Raw genomic sequence first — 23,484 nt, 5'->3', positions numbered from 1 at the left:
AGACTTCAGACACTTCGGGGTTTATTTACTAAAGCTGGAGAGTCCAAAATCAGACTCCCTTCTGCATAGAAACCAATCAGCTTCCAGGTTTCATTGCCAAAGCTTCATTGAACAAGCTGAGGTTAAAAGCTGATTGGTTTCTATGCAGAAGGGAGTCTGATTTTGAACTCTCCAGCTTTAGTAAATAAACCCCTTCCTGTCTTAAGGTGACAATGCACATTCACCATATTGTATCTATGGAGAAGCAGCATTGTCACTCTAGGACAGGATTAAAGAACACTTTCCCCTCTCCTCTTCTTCATAAGGGGAGATGTGTTCCGGGACAATATTACATGATAACAGCAAAGCAAAGGTAAAAAGCACAGTAGATTCCTGGCATGATCAATAGCCACTTTTAACAATACACTTTCTCTTTCAATAAATTTTTATTTGAGATTTTTAAAGAACATAAATCATTGAAAATTGGTTGCACAGTAAATAATCAGGTAATGGAAAATCAATAAAGAACAATATAGGGCCATGCCACATCCTTAAAACACCACAGGCTTACAAGAAATAATTTGTCCAGGATTCATATACATTAACTACTTGCCCTTCGGAAGATTTACCCCCCCCTTCATGACCAGGACATCTTTTGCTACATGCCACTGCGCTACTTTAACTGACAACTGAACGGTCATGCAACACTGTAGACAAATGAAATGTATATCATATTTTCACACAAATAGAGCTATCTTTTGTTGGTATTTGATCACCACTGGGTTTTTTTTTGTTTGAGCTATAAATTAAAAAAGACCAAACATTTTGAAAAAAAAACAATTTTTTTTTACTTTTAGCTATATATATCCAATAAAAAAATTTAATTTCTTCATAAATTAAGGCCAAAATGTATTCTGCTACATGTCTTTGGTAAAAAAAAAAAATCCCAATAACTGTATATTAATTGGTTTGCATGAAAGTTATACAAATGTCTTCAAATGATGGTATATATACTATAATTTGTTTTTTATATACTAGTAATGGCAGTGGTCAGCAAATTATAGCAGAACTTTGATAGTACAACGGGCATTCTAACACTGGCAAATTGAAACTGGCAGCACCAGTGACATGAATACAGTGATCAGTGCTAATAAAATGCACTGACATTGTACTAATAACACTGGGCAGGAAGGGGTTAACATCTGGTGCAGTCAAAGGGATAACTGTGTGCCTAACTGTGTAATGTGTGCAATATGTACAGTTTTACTAAGGGATGTGGCCATTTTGCTTTACAGTGAGACAAAAACCAGCACGTCCCTGCTGTCATCAGAAAGATCTATGTTGTTTACCAACACAGATCTCTCTCCTGTCACTTGCTCCAAGCCTGGACTGGCCATAGGGCACACTGAGCATTTGCCCAGTGGGTCGGGGCCGCCAGGCTTAGAATAACCGGGCCACACAGCAGGAGGTATGCGGCGACCGCGGTCTGGACGGGCCTAATATAGACCATGACCACTGCTCACCTCCCGCTCTGCGGCTATGCCCAAAGCAGGGCCGACAGCAGTGATGGCTCCTGAAGACCAGCAGGAAGCATCGCTGACACACGGACACCTCCTCGGCACTGAAGGGAGAACGGCGACCTCTCTTCTTCACCCACCGGCACACTGTGACAGGTCTGTAGCAGTGGTGGAAGGAGCTATCTCTGCTGGACGGTTTGTCTCTTTGCTAGATTGGTTGTATCTTTGCTGGATGAGATGTCTCTTTGCTGGAGGAGCTGTCTATTTGCTGGATGAGCTGTCTCTTTGCTGGATGAGCTGTCTCTTTGCTGGATGGGCTGTCTCTTTGCTGGATGGGCTGTCTCTTTGCTGGATGGGCTGTCTCTTTGCTGAATGAGCTGTCTCTTTGCTGGATGGGCTGTCTCTTTGCTGGATGAGATGTCTCTTTGCTGGATTGGCTGTCTCTTTGCTGGAGGGGCTGTCTCTTTGCTGGAGGGGCTGTCTTTTTGCTGGATGGGATGTCTCCTACAAGGAGGTATAACTTGCTGTTGGCAAGTAGGGGTGAGCATGGTGTATCCATGGGGACTGTACTGCAAGAACTTATTTATAACAAAACACTTTCAATGGTATATTTACCAAATCAAAAAGGATTAAATAAGTTAAAGTGGAAGTTCAGTAAAAATCTAACTAAAGCTAAACCTACTCCCACCCCTATTCTAAGACTATTCTATCTACCCTCTAAAAGAAAAGATGCATATACTTACCTATTCTGAAGTCACTCCGGTCCAGTCACATGATCTCTCCAGTGGCAGGTTCAGCGAAGAGGAGAGTGATTAAAGTATATGTAAACCACAAACCATGACATCACCCATAGGCTTACTATGGGGCATCCGTTATCAGCAGCTAGCGCTGAAGCCAGCGCTGAAACTTGATCATGTGAGCAGAGCGACTTTAGACTAGGCAAGTAAAGGCATCTTTTCTTTCACAGGGTAGATAAAATAGTCTTAGGTTTAGTCTTACTTAGATTTTGACTGACTTCCACTTTAAGTTAATTGCTATGGTTTTGTGGTTTACATATACTTTAATCACTCTAAGCAGTACCTTCAAACACTGGACACTATTTTTGAGACTCATACCTACAGGTCTCTAAGAAGATTGGATTGATCATGGTAATCCCTGGATCAAGCAGCCAGCTTGTATTCAATCTCATTTATTGAACCTGCAGGTTACCAGTGCTGAAAATCAGCTCTTTCATGCAACATGTTGTAGAATGTAAATGAATATTTGGATAATATTAATTATTGATTGCATGCTAATCTTTCAAAGAAATACTGTCTGATAGAAGCATGCTTGAGGTGTTTGTCAAACAGTTCCTCTGGAATGCCACAGCCATTGTCCATATTTGTTTTTGGTGCTACTCTGTTAACCTCTGCCATGGTAGGGTCATAGGTTAGTTAAGGAAGAATTTGAAAGAGGATGTGGTTATAGCCTAATAGTTTGGTAAAACTTCAAGTCCACCTGATGAATTCCTAGAATAACTATTATCACATTTCTTATTCAGTTACATCATCTATTCAGCATTTCACTGTTTGCCAAATGTCTCAGGTAGGTGTAGAGTCATTGTAAAAGTCTTCATAATGGTAATGGTCTCAGTCTCACAGAAAAGTGATTGAGTAAGCCATTGACCATATACAGTATAAAGTGCATGGTGTTGAGAACCCTGCTATATTTATTCTGAAATGTGAAAGTAGTGGTGTACTTAACCATGATGTGAGTTAGCATGTTCTTACTGTATTCACGTGATTTTCCTTCCACACTCCAAAGACAAACCAATAGATTAAAGGAAACCTGTCTAAATTGGTCCTAGTATGTTTGTATGTACTAAATGACCATGCACATACATTATATATTATGACAATCTGCTTGCCAGTCCCAAACCCCAGCATCTGGGGAGGGTTGAGCAAAGATCTGGTGACCTACCTCAAAAAAAAACAGGGTGGGGGCTTTCAAGTGTATCAGCAAAGTGACTATGGTGTTGGCCCATAAAATTGCCAAGAATCAAATAACGAAGGTTTAGAAAGTAATAGCTTGACCACAAATCATGGATATCTAAAACAGTGCTGGTAAACATGTTTTTCCTGGATATTGCATCGACTGCATGGGAAATCTGGTTGTATGATGGATCTTGTAGATGGTAAAAATTAAGTTCAGCTTCAAGCAACCTAAAGGTACCTACAAATATAAAAGCACATAAGCCTTTCCATTCACTTTCAAATTAGTCAAAGTTCTTATGTCTGTAAGCTTTCCCCTGAATATCCCAACTGAGTCCGCTAAGGGAGAAAATCAATTGGCCATCTGCAGTGTCATCTTCTTCAGTCATTGTCAAAAACATCCAAGTTTCTCCAATAAAAGCTTGAATATTTGTAGAAAAATCTTTTTCAAAGAACTCAAAGAATGGTTATAAGTTTTACATTTTAGAAAGCCCAAATAGAAACAATGGCTAGATTCTGTAATTTTCTATGGACACCATCTTTGATTTTTCTCATTTCACTGAATAAAAACAATAAAAAAAGTGATTGGTAGAGTATATATGATCTCAGTTGGATTCTATATGCAATATATTCCATTATAGGGCAGGGTAAAGCCCTGGTTCTCTGTTTAAAAGCCTCAAATAGAAAAATCCGGACTAAAATTTTTCATGGTCAATGGGTCAGTTATATAGCTGTATTTATTAGCAAAATATATAAAGCACAGCCACAAATGGTATCAGTACACCTTAAAGTGATATTAAAGGCAATTAAAAAAAACAGCAAACATGTTACCTCCAAACATGGTATTGCACTGAGCAGGCCTGATTCTCCTCTTCTCGGGTCCCCCTTCCCTGGCACTTCTGGCCCCTCCCTCCTGCCGAGTGCCCCCAGAGCAGGCAGCTCTCCATGGGGCACCCAAACAGGCTCACTCTTGAGCTGTTGCTCTGTGTGTTCATTCACACACAGAGCTGCAGCTTGGTCCCTCCCCCTCTCTCCTCATTGGTTCACTGGCTGTGATTGACAGCAGTGAGAGCCAATGAGGAGAGAGAGCCCCTGAAGAGCTGAGGCTCTCATGGGCTTAGGTAAGTATTAGGGGGGTTGGAGGAGCTGCTGCACACTGATGATTTTACCTTCATACAAAATCTTCAACCTTTACAACTACTTTGAACCACATGAACCAATGAACTCTCATAGTTTAGTTCCATATGTATGGACCAGTGTAGATGAATTGTAAGCACAGATCACACTGTTCCACAAACTATACAGGGATGGCAGATGGCAGACAGATTGTACTGGCAGGCAGTGCAGCAACTTGGAACCACATGTTAAATGTATCGATGAAAGTCAGTAACATGTGGGTAGCTGTGTGCTGCCTCTTGCAGCCCTGCCACTCCAGGACACTGTTGACAGTAGAATCCAGTTTGAAAGGCCCATGACAAGCCTATTCCAGCTGTCCTTTTTCTATAGCATTGACAGAATAACATAGTTATTGTTTGCACATGGCGTGACAGTCTAAATTGTCCATTTTGTATTACTCTATTTCTGTTTCTATTTCCAGTTAGTCTCCCTCAATGATTCAATAAAATTCTGCAGAATTTCCCAGTGTTGTACTATTATAAGTTGTCTTTCCAAAAAAGATCATGATTTCTGGCATGGAGACTGAAGAATGATTTCAGGCAATGCTGTCATTGTTAATTTAGAAACCCGTTGCCTTGGAAATTTCAGTCTGATTTGTCATTCTTCCTTTGCTTATAGAAATCATTTCAGCTGCTGGTCGTTATCTGTTTAAAATGCAAATTTTAAGGAAGATGTTTGTGCGCATAGAAAAGCCACTTCTTATTTCTGCCTTCTCTGAGTTCCTTTTTTCCTAGATCAGGGTAGATATAGTAGACAGCTAGAATTTACTGAAAAACTCCAAACATTGCAGATATATACTGTATATGCATACACAGTGCTGGTGCTAGACTATATTGCCCCCCCTCCCCAGGGCAGACTGACAACTCATGGTGCCTTCGGGCAATAGGGGATCATGGGGACCCTGTGTCCTCACCCAAACCCAAAAAAAGTCTATGAAAAAGCAAATGAAAGGTACCAGGGGCATCTCATGGGGCCCCCTACTGAGCCGGGCCCTCAGGCATTGCCAGAGTGCTTAAATGGTCAGTCCGCCCCTGCCCCCCCCTCTCCAAAAAAAAAGACTGACTGAGGAGCTGGGAGAAAGTGATGTTGCGCGCAGCATAGCTTGCATGGCACGGCATTGGCTGGTTACCTCTTTCTCACGGATTCGCTGAAGTTTTCAGGAGATGGCTTCGTCTCCAGCTAACATCATCCAATCCTGCAGCGCAGCAGTCATAGTTGCCAACATTTCAAAAAAAGTTTTTAGGGACACCTTCTTTCCTGTGTGTCCAGAAAGCCACTGTGGGCAGAGTATTATCAGGGGCGGACTGACCATTTGGAAACTCGGCACTGCCCGAGGGCCCGGGGTCAGTAGGAGGCCCCATGAGATGCCCCTGGTACCTTTTTCATAGGCTTTTTTGAGTTTGGGCAAGGACACAGGGGCCCCATGATCCTCTATTGCCTGGGGTCCCATGAGTTGTCAGTCCGCCCATGAGTATAAACATTAATTAGCGGTAGGCATTCATTTACTTCGGGTGTGGTTCTACAAGAAGCAAGAAAAAATGTGGTGTGAAAAGTGGGCATGTTTTAAATTACTCAAAATATTGGACATGACTTAAAGGGGGTGTAGTTAAATAGAGTCTGAGATGACTTACATAGGGAAGAATTTGGTGTGCAAGATGGATATGTCAAGATGGAGACGACTGTGCACAGGATGGAGATGACTGTGTGTGCAGGATGGAGATGACATGGAGATGACTGTGTACAGGATGGAGATGACTGTGTGCAGGATGGAAATGACATGGAGAATACTGTTTTCAGGATAGAGATGACATGGTAGATGACTGTGTGTGGTCAGCAAATAATTACCTGAGTCCTCTGGCTCTGGCTGGGTTGGTTTGCTTGCTCAGGCTGGCTCTGCTGGCCTCCTCTGACTGCTCTGGGTGACCACTTAGACTCAGGCTGGCTCTGGCCTCCACCACACTTGCTCTGGATCTCTCTCCTCTGGCTGGGCTCTCTCTGCTTGGCTTTAAGTCTCAGTGACAATCCGTCCATGCTCCTCCGTACTTCACCCAGGTCTGCAGCAGCCTCCCTTCACACTCCAGACTGTGTGGTCCTTGTGACAGGTCCGCTGTTCAGACAGCAAAGCTGCATACTCATTTACCTCTCCACGTACTCCCGCAAATGATCGGCTCAAAGCAGGCTGGCTTCCCTCAGGTACCCATGTCCCCTCACTCACACTGATCAATCAGCAAACAGATAGGCAGCACCTGACTTCCTGGAGGCAGAGGAGGTAGGGGGAGGGACCTCTCTGACTGTGTGTCTCTGGTTTGATTCACTCAGACAACCAGTTTCATTTTAACCAGCATGTCAGAGCTGTCAATAAATCAAGGCCATGGCGGCACCCTAGGCAGTAATGCACCCTAGGCAGCTGTCTAGTTCGCCTAGCAGTAGTGCCGCCCCTGTGTGTGTGTGTGTGTGTATATATATATATAGGGCTTGAAATTTCCACTCACCGGCTCGCCAATGGCGAGTGGAAATTATGGTGGGGGGCAAGTGTGTCCCCCAGGGCCGTCTTGCTGAGCAGGCTTGGAGCTCAGGACGGATGTGTCATTGGCACTGGGAGCCGTCAGACTGCTCAATAGCTGAGCACAGTGAAAGCAAAGGAAGGAGTGTGTGCTGTGCTCTCTGCCTCCCCCTAGAGTGCAGTACCCGGCTCTGTGAGTGAACAACGAAGTACTGCAACTTTTTATGGGGGTGTGTGTGTATGTGTACATGTGTGTGTGTGTGTTTGTGTGTGTCTGTGTATGCATGTACAACTGTACATGTGTCTATCTGTACATGTGTCTGCGTGTATGTACATGTGCAGTATGTGTGTGTGTACGTGTGTATGTACGTACATGTGTCTGTGTATGTATGTACATGTGTCTGTGTGTATCTACATATGTCTGTGCATGTGTATTTCTGTGTATGTACATGTATCTGTGTGTATGCGTGCCTGTGTGTGTGTACATGTGTCTCTGTGCATGTGTGTACATGTTTCTGTGTGTGTATGTGTGTGTGTATGTATATATCTGTGTGTGTGTGTGTGTGTGTGTGTGTGTGTGTGTGTACATGTTTCTGTGTGTGCATGTATGTGTATGTACATGTCTGTGTGTGTGTACAGGTGTCTCTGTGTGTGTGTGTTTGTTGGTGGTGAGTAACTCTAAGGCCTGTCTAGTAGCTCAGGACTTGAAATTTTAAGATATATATATATATATATATATATATATATATATATATATATATATATATATTTGTTGGCAATGGTATTCTCCCTATTTCTGTCAGTGCAGTTTTTCTTTAAGGCACCTATAGAATTTAGATCATGTGCCACTTTGTGTTGGTCTATCACATAAAATCCCAATAAAATACATTTACATTTTTGGTTGTAACATGACAAAATGTAGAAAATTTCCATTTGTATGAATACATTTTCAAGGCACATGTGGTCTGTGGTATTACTATAAATGGTATTCTCTTATAATGGAAACATATCTCTGGGGAGGCAGGATAATGCCTGCCTATGCCTACAGTCCACGGTCCTCCATGGCCAGCCACATGATCTAAATTCTATAGGTGCCTTAAAGAAAAATTGCACTGACAGAAATAGGGAGAATACCATTGACAACAACTTTCGAAAAAAAGTTCAATAAATTTTCAGTGTCAATGACTCACAGGCATGCAGCTCAGGATTTCTGGGTTAAGTGGGTGCATGCTTGTTTCAGGTCTGTGACCTAGAAAGCATTTAGGCTTCAGGCACACAAGTAAATACGGCCATACAATGTAGATTGCGGGTATATTCCCATGAGACACAGCTGCAACGTACAGGTCCCCATTTTAATTAAATGGCTGTATGTGGGTATACGCACGGGACACAAGCCCCATCCAGGAATTTACATCTGTATGTGTCTACGACTAGCGTACAGTAATTTATTACTATGGGCAGCTGTACACTGCAGCAGTGTTTCCCGAGCCCTGCTGTACAGCTTCATGTACCTGTGTGCATGAGGCCTAAATCTCAACTTTTTGGAATGTGTGCAGAAAGGATAGAACCTCTGTTTGATTTTGATTTGGTAGGAAAGAAAATAGGAGAGGCGCCTTCTAAGTGCAGTATAAAAACGATTTAATAAGCCACAAATATATAAAAACTCACAAAATTGGGGTGATAAATGGCTCCATTAGTATAATTTGCAGTAAAGCCATCATCTGTGTCCTGCAAGGGTCCATCCGGTTGGGTGCTGGCCGCCATAGGTGGTGGAGGGGGTCCAGAATGCTGTGGATAGTCAAGAGTTCTGGGAACTGTTGCCCAACTGGACTCTTCCCGGGACTTTTAACTATCCACAGCGTTCTGGACCCCCTCCACCACCTACGGCAATCATCACCCCAGTTTTTATATTTGTGGCTTATTAAATCATTTTTATACTGCACTTAGAAGGCTCCTCTCCTCTTTTCTTTCCTACCATGTACATAGAGTTGGCTCACTCTGGGATGGCTGCCACCTAAAAGCAGTTACACAGTTACGGACTTTATTGGGACTTATGGACTCTCTATATGTTTGTTCTAACATCCACTAGAGATAAGCCATTAGTGCGCTGAGAGTTCTTTACAATATTGATTTTTCTTTGCAGTTTGTGTCACTTCTTGTGAGGAAGTAAAATCTCTCAAATCTTTCAAGTAAGACAGGGAAGGCTTCAAACCTCTGTCAGGTTAATATTAATAACTGCAGCTTCCATCCCCTCGACAACTGTTCCTCCCATTTTTTGTCCTGCTGTAATAGGAACAGGAAGTGGGGTGAAATCTCCTCAGCGAGGGTCAAAGAATACAAAAAAAAGGAAGTTCGGTAGTGCTCACAGCAGGATACACAATACAGGCCCGGGCATCCTCTAAACTCGTCTCTATCTGAACTTCCACTTCATACCCATATTTCGGCAAATTGGGGCCCCAGTGATGGCACTGCAGAGCACACTGGGTACACTGCATCGCAGTATTCCCCAGCCAGCATGGAGGGGGCAGGGCCAGGAGCGCCACTGACCTCACCCCATGCAGCCTGAATGCTCGGGAGGGAGCTGCTGTAGTAGGAGCTGAGATCTGAGTGGAAGCCCCACCCCTGGACCTCTGATAGAGGATGCTAAGCTCGGCTGGCCAGGTATGTCCTTCCCTCCATAGACTGCCTCTGGACTGTTATACCAAACCCTGAGCTGTTGTTCACAAATTGTAAAGCTGTGCATTGCTAAAATGTCTCTGATTATCTCCTGTACTACATCTGCAGTCTCTGGTCATCTCCCGTAATACATCTGCAGTTTCTGGTCATCTCCTGTAGTACGTCCACAGTTTCTGGTCATCTCCTGTAGTACATCCACAGTCTCTGATCATCTCCTATAGTACATCCGCAGTCTTTGATTATCTCCTGTAGTATGTCTGCAGTCTCTGATCATCTCCTGTAGTATGTTTACAGTCTCTGACCATCTCCTGTAGTATGTCTACAGTTTCTGACCATCTCCTGTAGTATATGTATTAATGTGCTGCTTTACTTGCTCAATTATTTGGGATTGCTCCACTGATCAGTGAGCGTTAATGATGTGCAGTAACCTATAGCAACCAGTCAGTGAACATTAGTGATCTGCTGTAATCTCTGGCAACCAATCAGTTAGCAATAATGATGTGCAGTAACCTGTAGCAACCAATCAGTTAGCAATGATGATGTGCACTAACCTGTAGCAATTAACCAGTGAGCGGTAATGATGTGCTGTAACTTCTAGCAACCAATCAGTGAGCGGTAATGACAAGCAGTAATCTATAGCAACCAAATCAGTGAGCAGTAATAATGTACAGTAACCTCTAGCAAGCGATCAGCAAGCAGAAATTATGTATTGTAACCTCTAGCAGACAGTCAGTGAGCGGTAATGATAGGCTATAACCTCTGGCAACCAATTGCAATCACTGCGTGATCTGCTGCAGTAGACTGATTGTGAATCTACCTGCTATTTTTTCGTGTATCTCAAAGTGGGGGGGGGGGAGAAAATGTTTGACCAATGGTTACTTGTGCTGCAGAGCCAAGAATGACACCAGACTGCAGCTGACTGGACTAAAAAATAGCGTGAAGTGGAACTAGAAATGAGCTCAGACCTTCAAACTCATATGTAATAGCAAACTACAGCTCCTCCAGCATAATCCAGCATATATGTACTGCACCTTATGAAAGGTGCAGTACATATATGCTGTTCTTCTAAGCTTCCAATTTAAACAAAGTTTTGTGAGAGATTTCCTCACGGCCTCTTTAAAAAAAATAGGGAGAGCTGAGTTCAGGTGTAGAGTATGCTGTATCTAAGAAATGGGCCATGTGGGAGGGTTGAGATTTGAAATCTGGGTTTTTCTTGAGATGCTTCTTTTAAAACTGAGCTGTAATACACATTTGGGAATGGGCATATACAAGGTCTGAACTGGAGACAAAAACAAACAGCACTAGGTGGAAATCCTGGCCTGGGGCACTAGAAGATAAAACTGTTGTCTGTCTGCATTCAGTTGGAAACATTTGTCTTGGCCACAGTGCTGCACTTCAGTTGTGCTACAGGGCACAAATAATGTATTGAAATTACTTCATTTAAATGGGAGGGTTGTACTGGTTTGACAGCCTTTATATGGTGTTTTGGCTAAAACCAATAGTTTAATTTTCGGACTAATATAAAATCATAATCATGGTATTGCGCAGGAAATGTGCATATACTTTTCAAGTACAGTAGGTACTAGAATGTCCAGTTTGGTATTTTTACAATATGGTATTCTTTTTCATTACAAGAAAATTGGAAAACCTATAGTATCTGTCTACATACAATTGTGTTCAAAATAATAGCAGTGTGTTGAAAAAAGTGAATAAAGCTCAAAATCCTTCTAATAGCTTTTATTTCCATACACACAAATGCATTGGGAACAATACACATTCTATTCCAAATCAAAACATGAAGAAAAATATATCAAATTTGTGTTGTTCCTCAAAAAAAATTGAAGAAAAGTGAATATTAGACTGTTCAAAAAAATAGCAGTGTTTGTATTCTTCTTTACAAACGCAAAATTCACTATATAAACTGAAAAATGTTTGAAGATTTTGCTTTCCTTTGAATCACTTCTTGCATCTGTGTTGCATGGAGTCAACCAACTTCTGGCACCTGTGAACAGGTATTCCAGCCCAGGATGATTGGACTACATTCCACAGTTCTTCTCTATTTCTTGGTTTTGCCTCAGAAACTGCATTTTTGATGTCACCCCACAAGTTTTCTATTGGATTAAGATCCGGGGATTGGGCTGGCCACTCTATAACGTCAATCTTGTTGGTCTGGAACCAAGATGTTGCACGTTTACTGGTGTGTTTGGGGTCGTTGTCTTGTTGGAACACCCATTTCAAGGGCATTTCCTCTTCAGCATAAGGCAGCATGACCTCTTCAAGTATTCTGATGTATTCAAACTGATCCATGATCCCTGGTATGCGATAAATAGGCCCAACACCGTAGTATGAGAAACATCCCCATATCATGATGCTTGCACAACCGTGCTTCACTGTCTTCACAGTGTACTGTGGCTTGAATTCAGTGTTTATGGGTCGTCTGACAAACTGTCTCCGGCCACTAGACCCAAAAAGAACAATCTTACTTTCATCAGTCCACAAAATGTTGCGCCATTTCTCTTTAGGCCAGTCAATGTGCTCTTTGGCAAATTGTGACCTCTTCAGCACATGTCTTTTTTTCAACAGTGGTACTTTGCGGGGCTTCTTGCAGATAGATTGGCTTCACATAGGCGTCTTCTAATTGTAACAGTACTCACAGGTAACTTTAGACCTTCTTTGATCTTCCTGGAGCTGATTGTTGGCTGAGTCCTTGCCATTTTGGCTATTCTTCTATCCATTCGAATGGTAGTTTTCCGCTTTCTTCCACGTCTTTCAGGTTTTGGTTGCCATTTTAAAGTATTTGCGATCATTTTAGCTGAGCAGCCTATCATTTTCTGCACTTCTTTATATGTTTTCCCCTCTCCAATCAACTTTTTAATCAAGGTACGCTGTTCTTCTGAACAATGTCTGCAATGACTCATTTCCTCAGAATTTCAGAGAGAAATGCACTGTAACCAGCATGTACAACATTTGCTGCCTTCCTTCCTTAAATAAGGGCAATAATTGCCACCTGTTTTTCAAAGAATGAATGACCTCACTAATAGAACTCCACACTGCTATTATTTTGAACATGCCCCTTTCAATTAGTGATTCAATTACACAGAATCAGCAGTATGCATGTCATGACTGTTGGGTCTGTTGGATTTCTATTACTCTACTACACCTACTAGTAAATTATTTGCCATGTAGAAATATCATTTCTACCAAAAACAGTGATTGATCAGGTTAGTGATGTCTGACTGCTATTATTTTGAACACAACTGTATGTAGCACTACCCCCTTAGCAGTCGCTAAGTTTTTGGGTCCCTCTATAGTCTTGCACAGCCAGGTAACACACATTTTCTTCCATACTTGCACACTGGAGACAGTAAACAGTCCTCAAGCTTGTTTTTGTACTTTTATTAAGGGGAATTGAACTTGGATGTGGTTGAGGGGTGTACGGGATGCCCAGGGAAACTGAAAACATGAGGACAAACTCCTTAGCAACTGTGTACGAGTCCATAGACAAAAATGTTTCTTCTAGAAAGAGCTCTCCAGCTCTCCTGGTGTACAACCTCAGACCCCAGATTAATTATCTTCTTCACCCAGCTGCCTGAGGGAATCCCTGGGCAAGGGGACCCAGAAACTGCCACTTTAGCAAAACAGCCCCAGCTAAGAAGCTAGTTGGGTTTGCCACCTGACTGCCCTCTCCCCTTATCTGGCCCAGGGGGTGTAGTATTACTCACACAGTCCTCTCCTGTGGGCTTGATGTGTTGGTGGCTGCCTTCAGGCATTATGCGGGGCTGGCTCCTTTCCTGCTCCACAGGTGGTCCTCCCTTAGCGAATGGTGAAGGCTGAGAGATCTTCCTTTTCAGCTCCTGCCTGCAGGTAGGCTCCTCTCCTGGACCCCCTCCCAGGCTCCACACTACAGCCTTCACTTCATCTTCCACCCAACACTACTCCCTTCTGATCAGGCTCTCTCATACTTAAAGACTGTCATGACCCCATGCCAAGCCTCCTGCTTGGGGATTGGTCAGAGTCACTTGAGTACGCAGATCAGCCCCTCCTCACCCCCCACCCACTGCCTTCTAGAAACCGCTCAAGCTTCTAGAGCAGAGAGAGGTATCAGGTGACAGACCTGTCAATCACAGTCAGTAAGCCAATGAGAAGAGAGGGGGGCAAGGCGGGCCCGAGTCACGGCTCCCTGTGTGAATGCAGTGGGTGCACCCATAGCAAACTGCTTGCTGTGGGGGAACCGGAGAGGAGGGAGGGGCCAGGAGAGCCTGTGGGGGACCCGAGAAGAGGAGGATCCAGGCTGCTTTGTGCAAATCCACTGCACACAGCAGGTAAGTATGACATGTTTGTTATTTTTACTTGAAAAAAAAAGCCTTTAGAATCACTTTAAGGCATGATTTAAAATTTCACCAGAAAGCTTTTCAACGGTCAGCACGATTTCCATTATATTCAGTGGTGCCTGTTTACACCTGAGAGATGATTCACACATGTGCGATGTGAATTGAAGCTCAGGTTTCACAGCTAATTGATACAGTAGTTGTTCAGTGGTTCATGTCAGGTTTACATCAGGTTCAGGACAGGGTCAGGTCAGGATCTTATCCCGTTCACACATGTGTGGTTTAGAAACGGTTCTCATAGAAGTCAATAGCCTGTAATCTGCACCTGAAACTGAAGGCACTGCCCAGAAATCGGACATGAATCTTTTTCAAACCGCACTGAATCTGCACTACCAGTGCACCGGACATATGTGAACAGGCACCATAGGAAGCAATGGTACAGGTGTACCTCGGTTTACAAACGCCTCGGTTAATTTTCGGTTTACGAATGAAAATCCATTGAACACAATGCTTCGGTTTACGATTTTGTTACAAATTTTTTTCACAATACGAAGTGTGTGTCGGTGCCAGTTTTTAAATGCAATTGCCGGCTTTTTTTTCTCTTCACTATAGCTCACAGAATTAGCTGTCACTTTCCCAGAAGCTAAAGGATACTTTGTTTCTTTTATCTCGGGAAACAAAGTAAAAGGAAACATTGATTCTTTTAACTCAGGGCAATAAACTAAAAGGAAACTTTCTTTCTTTTAGCTGGGGGGAAAGTGACAGCTTATTCTCTGAACTAGAATGAAGAAAAAAAAAGCCGGTAATTACATTTAAAAACCGGCACTGACCTATAGTGACAGCGACTTTTTTAAAAAACTTTTTTCTGACCTACGGAATGGATTATTTGGTTTTCAATGCATTCCTATGGGAATCCACATTTCGGTTACAAAATTTTTGAAACATCCCAGAGAACGCATTAAATACGTAAACCGAGGTACACCTGTATTTCACATGTCATGCGGATTGGATTGCAGTTCAAACCGCATCCAATCTGCATATATGTGAACCGGCACTGACTGCAGTGATGCTTGAAGCTCAGCACTTGAAAAAGTATATGAGTTTCTTTTGAGGCAGAAGAAAATATGTCGGTAGCACACCTCAGTCTTCTTGAAGCCCAACTCTGGGCAAAGTAAGAATACTCTCCTGCAGTGGGTCTGCCCCAAACTATAAGGGTTAAAAGCCCTTTTAGATCTAGGGGACTGGAAAAGCAGTTTTACTTACCCAATCTTTCATTCCCTTGGCATATGGTGCTCCACCATGTCCTGACAGTGTACTGTCCAACAGCATTCTCACATCTAATGCAGGGCTAGGGGTCCCGCATCGCTCTTGATGTTAGACAGTATCCAACCATCTGAGCATAGAGGAAAAGAGGCTGCAAGGACTGGTCTTATGGCACTGAGGAACCTGCAGGAGTGGGGGACTGGATAAGTAAAACTGAGTTTCATTGTCCTATAGACCTAAACAAGCATTTAACTCTTACAGTGCAGGATCACCACCACTACAAGGGAATATTTTTACCTTCCTCAGAGTTCAGCTTTAAATGCATTCTCTGCATTAACCACTTGCCTACAGGGCACTTATACCCCCTTCCTGCCCAGGCCAATTTCCAGCTCTCAGCACTGTCAAACTTTGAATGACAATTGCGCGGTCATGCAACACTGTACCCATATGAAATTTTTATCATTTTTTTGTGACAGCTAGAGCTTTATTTTGGTGGTATTTAATCACCTCTGTTTTTTTTAATTTTTCCTTAAACCAAAACCGCTGAAAATTTTGAAAAAAAAATGTTTTTTCTTAGTTTTTATTGTAAAATTTTGTAAATAAGTGATTTTTCTCCTTCACTGATGTGCGCTAATGAGGCTGCAGTGATGGGCACTGATAGGTTGCACTGATGGACACTGATAGGTGGCATTGATGGGCACTGATGAGGAGGCACTGGTAGGTGGCACTGATAGGCATTGACAGGCATCACTGATGGGCACTGAAAGGCAGCACTGATATATGGCACTGATAGGTGGCACTGACTGGCACTGATAGGCGACACTGACTGGCACTGATAGGAGGCACTGATGGGAACTGATAGGCGGCACTGATGCACACTGATAGGCGGCACTGACTGGCACTGATAGGTGGCACTGATGGGTGACACTGAAAGGCAGCTCAGATGGGCACTGATATGTGGCATTGATGTGCACTGGTAGGTACTGATATGTGGCACTGGCACATGGCACTGTTCAGCACTGGCAGCTGGCACTGATGGACACTGACAGCTGGCACTGATGGACACTGACAGGTGGCACTTCTGGGGCCACACTGATCATCAGGGCACACTGATCATCAGTGTCCTGATGATCAGTGTACATGTCCCCTCCACGGAATGCCGATTACTGGCTCTCCTCTCCTCTCAGGAGAGATAACCGGCATTTCCCTGTTTACATGTGATCAGCTGTGATTGGACACAGCTGATCACATGACCGAGCCGATATCTTCAGCTCTTTCCATAGATCGGTGATCCGCTGTGTCCAAGGGACACAGCGCACCGCCGATCGCCGCGCTGCATGTTCCCTGAGCCGCACATGTGCGGTGAGAATGGGAGGACATCATATGACGTCCTCCCAGAACGAGAGAACCACCTTGCGCCCGTCATTGGACTATATGGCCAAGCCTCGTTCTATGTGTCAATGGACACACAGAGCGTGGCTTGGGTGCGAGCGTCCCTATAACAAGTAACTTTCTATGGTGGGCACCCGGCAGGGGGAGCTAGGAGCACCATCAGGGGACCAGGAAGAGGATCGGGGGTTTGCACACAGCAGTTAAGTATGTTTGTTATTAAAAAAAAATATGGGTTTGCATTCACTTTAAATCACATCTATCTTTATTAGTGTATGATTAGTATGTCAAAAACATATTAGAACCTCTGACTTCCTCCATCAGTTTGGGACCCACAGAGGTTCGGAAAAGACATTGACTTAATTTGGCCATGCAGCCATATTAGGCAAATGAAGTCATGGGAATCCTCACACCTTTGTGCAGCTGCGAGACGGGGAACGCCCTGAGATGAATTGAAAGCTTCCTTCTGGGTACACTGCAAAGTTCAGACCAACTCATCTCTAATGGGTGGATTCTGGTTCAATGGGAATATTTTCCCGGGGCATGAAAGTGGATAGCACTTCCACCTGGTAGCTCTAGGGTCATTGGTTCAATTCCCAACCAAGACATGACCTACCTGGGGGTTTTCATGTTCTCCCTGTGCCTGCATGGGTTTCCTCCCAGGCTTCAAAGGTTAATTTTCCCTAGTATATTTATGTATAGTATGAATGTGAGTTGGGGACCTTACATTGTAAGCTCCTTGAGGGCAGAGCTTGATGTGAATGTATAATATAGATGTAAAGTGCTGCATAAATTAAGAGTGCTGTATAAGTACCTGTAATAAATTATTATTATTCTACAGGATTTATAGAGTGCCAACAGTTTACGCAGCACTTTCCAATATAAGGGCAGACAGTACAATTACACTTGCCCTCCAGAGAATTTACCCCCCTTCCTGAATAAGTAATTTTTTGCGATACGGCGCTGTGTTGCTTTAACTGACAACTGCACGGTCATGCAATGCTGTACATAAATGAAATTTATGTTCTTTTTTTCCCACAATTAGAGCGGCGTTCTTTCAGTGGTATTTGATCACCTCTGCATTTTTTTATTTTTTGCGCTATAAACAAAAAAAGACTGACAATGTTGAAAAAAAAAAAACAATATTTTTGACTTTTGGCTATTAAATATGTCCAATAAAAAATTTTAAAAATCAAATTTCATCATAAATTTAGGCCAAAACGCATTCTGCTACATGTCTTTGCTAAAAAAAAATCCCAATATGTGTAAATAATTGTTTTACCTGAAAGTTATAGCGTTTACAAATGGCAGTATATATACTGGAATTTTTTATTTTTATTTTTATTTTATACTAGTAATGGCAGCGATCAACGACTTATAGCGGAAGTGCGGCGAGCATTCTGACACTGAGTAGGAACTAACTGCCACTGACATCCCTAGTGACACTAATACAGTGATCAATGCTAATAAAAAGCACCGACAGTGTACTAATAGCACTGGCCAGGAAGGGGTTAACGTTTGGGCGATCAAAGGGTAAACTGTGTGCTGTGTGTGTTTTACTGTGTGCTGTTTACCTGGGAGACATGCTGTTTTGTATTTCTCTGCTCTGCAGAGAAATACAAAACAGCATGTCCTTGCTGGCTGGGGAGAGACCTGTGTTGTTTGCACAGAGGTCTCTTCCGTCAGCTTTGCGCGGCGATCATCGGATGCCGGCGGGGAATCTCTGGCCGGAACCCGGTGATTGACATGCCTAGCCACCAATGGCGGTGCGGGTAGGGCTTGCCTGCATTCCGCCCTATCTGCACCGCCATTGGCAGATAGGCATGCTAATCACTAGGTTGAAAATCATGTCTATATACTTGATTTTGTGCAGCTCTGCTGCCATAGTTCTACTATAGGGTGGCGGAGAAGCAGTTAATACAGAAAGGATCAGAGCAGGGGCGGACTGACAACTCATGGGGCCCCCAGGCAATAGGGGATCATGGGGCCCCTGTGTCCTTGCCCACACTTAAAACACACCCAAAAAAGCCTATAAAAGGTGCCAGGGGCATTTCATGGGGCCCCCTACTGACCCCGGGCCCTCGGGAAGTGCCCGAGTGCTTGAATGGTCAGTCCGCCCCTGGATCAGAGGGTCCTGCTCCTTAGAACTTACAATCTAAGGGCTTGTTCACACTTGACTTTATTTCTAACTCTTGCCAAATGCCCCTATAGTGTTTGACAGGCACTAGGCATTTGGGAAGCATTTTTAACGCTCCCCAAACGCCCTATGCATGGTTTTGAGGCGTTTGATAGGCGTTTGCCAAGCTATAAAACCGCACCACAAACTCCTATAATGACGTTAAATGGTGTTAACGCACCGCAAACGCCTGCCAGGTGTTTGAAGAGTGGCATCATAGACTTGAATGGGAGGCTTCAACTCCTCCTAACTCGTGGCATGTGCAGAATTTTCATAAACGCTTCCCAAACGCCTGTTTGACACCTGCTGACAAAGCTAGTGTGAACGTAGCCTAATAAATGACCTTTTAGGGCATTGTTACGTGTTTCTGCCCCAATGGGAGCTTAGTAACTAGACTTTCGCCACCTAAAAAACATTAAAAATAAAATAGTTCAAGCCTAAAATGCTCAAAAAAAAAAGAGTACTAAAGAATCTCAGCTCAATCCCAGTGTGAATGAGACCCACCAGTTTATTTCACAGACATGGGCAGATTCGCAACTCACTTCTATTGAGAAGCCACAATGTCATGCTTGTAATAAAGGAACTTCCCTAAGCTATCAGTTGAAGTTAGGAGCCCCACTCCTTGACCTGTCCCCATTACGTCTTGCTAGTCTCCCCAGTGGCCCTGAGGCTACCACTGGGGAGGGGGAAGGGGATGCTTTGCCCTGCAGCTGTCTTTGCTGGAGCTCAATGATTCACCATGTGAAGGCTGTGTGTATACCGGAGGGATCAGAGGAAAGAAAAGAGTGGGAGGAGGAGGAGGGAGAAGAAGTGCGGGAGGAGGAGGATGACAGGGAAGAAGTGTGGGAGGAGTGAACTTTGAATGCGATTTGAAACCAAGAAACAAGTGCACATGAAAACAGAGCAGGATAGTCTATTCCAGATCTCAGCGTGCTGATCGCTCAGCTCACCGGAGACTTTGTATCAGGATCATGCTCGCATTTAAAGGACAGGACTGCTAGACTTTCCCATTGTAAATCTGATCTGCACAATTATCGGATGTGTGCCCTGATCAACCCTACTACAGCCCGGATCATAACATTGGAGGGAAGAAGTGCGGCACATCATCATTGACTGGCTGATCATCTAGCTGAATTTACAGGTAATCCAGTGTCCTAGATCTTTTCTATCGGATGTATAGGACTGTGCTAGAGCCAGCCCATCTGTGACCGCTAGTAGTGTGCATGGTGTGGGGTCTGCACATCAGGGGGGGGGGGGGGTCTGATTCAGCAGAGCTAGCTTGTGTCTAATGCAGCCATTCTCAAACTTTTTGTTAAGAAATACTTTTTGAGGCTTTGCGATCCCCTGCTTGTGTTTTAGGGCAGCCCTTATTTGATCCAAAAGAACTCCAGGACTTGAAGAAGCCCTGTTTCTGTTCAGCGCAGCCTTTTCGAACCTTCTGGAGGAACCCTAGAAATAATGTTCAGGTCTCTGAGAACCCCTGTTTGTGTCAAGGGCAGTATTTTTTCACCTAGAAGAACCCTTAAATTAATTTTCAGGTCTTGGGGAATCATGGTTGTGACTAGAGCAGCCTTTCCTAACCTTTTTTTGATGCAGAAAAAGCCCTGGAGTTAATGATCAGGTCTTGGGGAATCATGGTTGTGACTAGGGCAGCCTTTCCTAACCTTTTGATCCAGAAAAAGCCCTGGAGTTATTGATCAGGTCTTGGGGAATCATGGTTGTGACTAGGGCAGCCTTTCCTAACCTTTTGATCCAGAAAAAGCCCTGGAGTTAATGATCAGGTCTTTGGGAATCATGGTTGTGTCTAAGACTGCCTTTCTTAGCCTTTTTGGATCTAGAAAAAGCACTTAAAATAATGATCTGCTCTTGCAAAACCCATGCATGTGTCTAGGGAAGCCTTTAACAACCCTCAAGACCAAGAAGAACTCTTCAAATAAGTTCTCTGGGTACCCCTGCAAAAACCAGTTAATTGGCAGGCAGTGGGAAAAAATGCTTACATTGGTGGCATTGAATGCCCCCCTTACAGACAGCTAAAAAGATAATTGGTTTAATTCTGATGACTCTGTCAAGTGGTGTTGGACCTGGAACCCTGCAGCCACCATCAGATGGGAGGTCAATCAGCTATACCTCAAGAAGCTCCTAGCAAACTCTGGATGAATCCTAGCCTTTTACAGACCCCTGAGTGTGAATGGATACTCTTGGTTTATTATAAAATTGTATTACTGGTTGACATTTATTTGCACAAATTCCACCTGAAAGGATATGTTATGACATTACATGAGTTTAAGTCCTAAATGCACATCATTTGCCACTGTGGAAGTACTGTGTTGAGATGACATTTGGCTACACTATAAAAATAGATTTGACATAGACTTGTTTGTGATCATTGCAGTTACATCAGCTGAATGTTGTGTGATGGGTGTGCTCACAGTCTCTTGTAGTGACTCAGTGACTACTTAGGAAAATAATCAGCCTAATATGTTACAACTGTTAATAGCCATGGTGACTTGATGTTGAAATAGAATGGTTGAAATAGAATGGTTTGTTTATCTCGATCAGCTTGTACACCATGTACTGTATGCTGTGGAATGCTGCCTGAGTAGCCTCCAGTCTCTAGTAGTAGGACAATGTCAGCCATGGAATTTATTTGTTCCCTTCTATATTTAGACAGTGGATCAGCGTCACAGTGGTGAGAACTCAGCCTTGGTCACTAGGGACTAAATAACCATTGGAAATTTCAAAGTCTGTGCTCTCCTGATTTCATTGGCTAGCTCTTTAAGTGGCAATTTACCATCAGCTAAATTTAAACTGATCCATTTAAACCATAGTAAATACTTGAATATGGAATGTAGACAAAAAAATGTATATAGCCTTGTTTTTAACCAGTAATAAAGTCAGCTTAAATATTTATAGGGTCATGCTTTAGAAGCAATGCAAATATTTGTTGGCCATGTCAAAGGTTTTGCATGTGATATTTGCATGGCCATTTAGAATATAAGGCTTATTCTGGCAGTGGGTGGCCTGATTGTTCAGCTGACATAATTGTTCTGCGGAGGATATGTTAACTGTGGTTTTTGATGACTAATTCAGTGAATTATTGAAAGTATGCAAATGGTTTTCCAGAGTGCTGGAAATCTTGCTATGCTTATGCATAAACTATCTTCTCTGTTTTAATATTTTGATCATAAAACTGTCTGCATGGATGTAATGTGAAATTGTGTTTTAACAAAGCTGTGGCTGTGCTGCAAAAGCATATGGGGAAAAAAAATTCTAAAAATGTTCCATCTTTAAACTAGCGCCACTATAAGGGGTCCCCAGCAGTAGGACAGATTCCACTATATAGATTTTTAGTTTGGCTGGGTTCACACTGCTGCTCAGTGGTAAGGCATGTGTTGGTGCATATGTTAGGGCAATATGTTAAATGTGTGTTGGTGCATGCACTGTGGTGCTATTCATTCCTAATAGCACTCCAATGCACCTTGTCAACAAATGTGTGTTGCTGCTTACCACAACGCATGGTAATGCACTACTGTGCTACAAAAGCATAGTACGTGCACCTTGTTTGGTGCGTTAGCAGCCCACTTAAATGAATGGCCTGCCTTACCGCCACACACAGTGTACCGCACATCAGCACAATGCAACAGTGTGAACCCAGCCTTAGGCTGGCCATACACTATACAAATTTCTGCCCAACTTCCTTTAGATTTATCTTAAACTATGTAAGGCAAGGTCCTGCCTAATTGGATACAATTGAAAGTGTTGTTTAGGTTTGACCTCATATTATATGTTTTTTGGTAAATCTAAAGAAAATTGAATAGTGTATGGCCAGCCTTAGGTTAGGCCTCATTTTGGAATACTGTGTCCAAGTTCTGGAGACCTCGCTTACAAATGAATCCAGAGATCGGCAACAAAAATGACGAAAGGTCAGAAGAGACTTCAGGAACGTAATATATACAGCCTTGAGGAAAAAAGGGAAAAGGGGACATGACTGATTTAGTTTACACTTGCGATTGGGGGGCAGTAAAAACACATGGCTGTGATGAGGGCTTTAAGTGGTTAAAACAGGCAGTGAGGAAACATTACACTTCTTGACAGCCTGGCAAATGCCTTCTGAGAAGCAATACACCACAGATCATGCTCTTCAGAGGGTTACCGCATGTGCAAATAAGTCCTTAGGGATTGTTCACGCCATGCCTGTGGAGCTGTATTTCTGTAAACCACCACAGCAGTATGGTGTGAACAGAGCACAAAGAAAACCATTGTGTGCCCTGTTCACACCATATACAGTATGTGCAGTGGTGTGAAGAAAAATGCTGCTCAATGGGTATGGTGTGAACAAGCCCTCAAATATTAAGGGATGGTTCACATTGGAATGTGTGTTCCCATGCAGTCCAGTTTTGACAGTCTATTCATTCGAATAGGCTTCAAAACTCACTGGAACTTGGAAAAGGTAGTGAAAACGTAACTTTTTTAGATCGCACTGCACCAAACTGCATGGTACCAATTT

At 43.2% G+C, this 23,484-nt stretch overlaps 1 protein-coding gene across 3 annotated transcripts in view; it reads left to right on the top strand.

Moving 5' to 3' along the window:
- RASGEF1B (RasGEF domain family member 1B) overlaps positions 1 to 23,484 on the top strand; it is a 512,404-nt gene that overhangs the window by 450,015 nt on the left and 38,905 nt on the right. The window contains exon 1 of one of the 3 annotated variants that reach the window (XM_089675540.1): positions 19,847 to 20,118. The exons of the other annotated variants lie outside the window; for them this stretch is intronic. The gene's annotated coding sequence lies outside the window, so the exon portion shown is untranslated. Of the gene's footprint in view, positions 1 to 19,846; positions 20,119 to 23,484 lie in introns of those variants that run through there. 3 annotated transcript variants of the gene reach the window in all.

The sequence above is a fragment of the Staurois parvus genome, unplaced genomic scaffold, assembly GCF_062004578.1.
Source record: "Staurois parvus isolate SC_StPar_1 unplaced genomic scaffold, SC_StPar_1.0 ptg000013l, whole genome shotgun sequence".
Taxonomy (NCBI): Eukaryota; Metazoa; Chordata; class Amphibia; order Anura; family Ranidae; genus Staurois; species Staurois parvus.
Note: the sequence above shows the minus strand (reverse complement) of the source record. Positions and strands in the feature narration are given on the sequence as shown.